This window comes from Brassica oleracea, chromosome C9 (genome assembly GCF_000695525.1).
Source record: "Brassica oleracea var. oleracea cultivar TO1000 chromosome C9, BOL, whole genome shotgun sequence".
NCBI classification, from domain to species: domain Eukaryota; kingdom Viridiplantae; phylum Streptophyta; class Magnoliopsida; order Brassicales; family Brassicaceae; genus Brassica; species Brassica oleracea.
Window position 1 is genome coordinate 46,075,164 of NC_027756.1, and position 603 is coordinate 46,075,766.

A 603-nucleotide genomic window follows, 5' to 3' on the forward strand; every position below is an offset into this window, starting at 1 on the left:
ATAATTGTGGAATTTCAAGAGTCACATGATGGGCACTTAAGCTTCCGTGATACCGGTCTCTTCGAAATCATTCACAAAGTCAGACGCATCGAGATGCGTTGTACCCTGAGAGTGTTCCACAGAGTTTACTTCTTTTTCTTTCCCTTTGACGGACTCCTTGTATAGAGCGCAAAGGTGTGCAGGGGTACGACATAAACGAGACCAGTGTCCCTTAGTACCGCATCTGAAACAAGCTTCTTCTCGCTTCTGGGAGGTATTTCCTTGGTGTTCTTTTCCCTTAGGGGTTTGTTCAGAGCGGACCCACTGGAATGACTTCCTATCTTTTGGATTGTAATTTTGTCGTCGTCCACGGTAGTTTTGACGACCGCGACCGCGAGCCCGAAAGGTATTATTTTCCCTTAGTGGTTTCTTCGCATCTAATGCGTTTGCTTCAGGAAACGGTTTAGAACCAGTTGGACGGGTCATGTGATTCTTGATCAGAAGCTCGTTGTTCTTTTCTGCTATGAGAAGAGCTAAAATCAATTCCGAAAGTTTGGTATATCCCCGCAACCTGTACTATTGTTGCAGGGTGATGTGGCTCTTGTGGAATGTGGTGTATGTCTT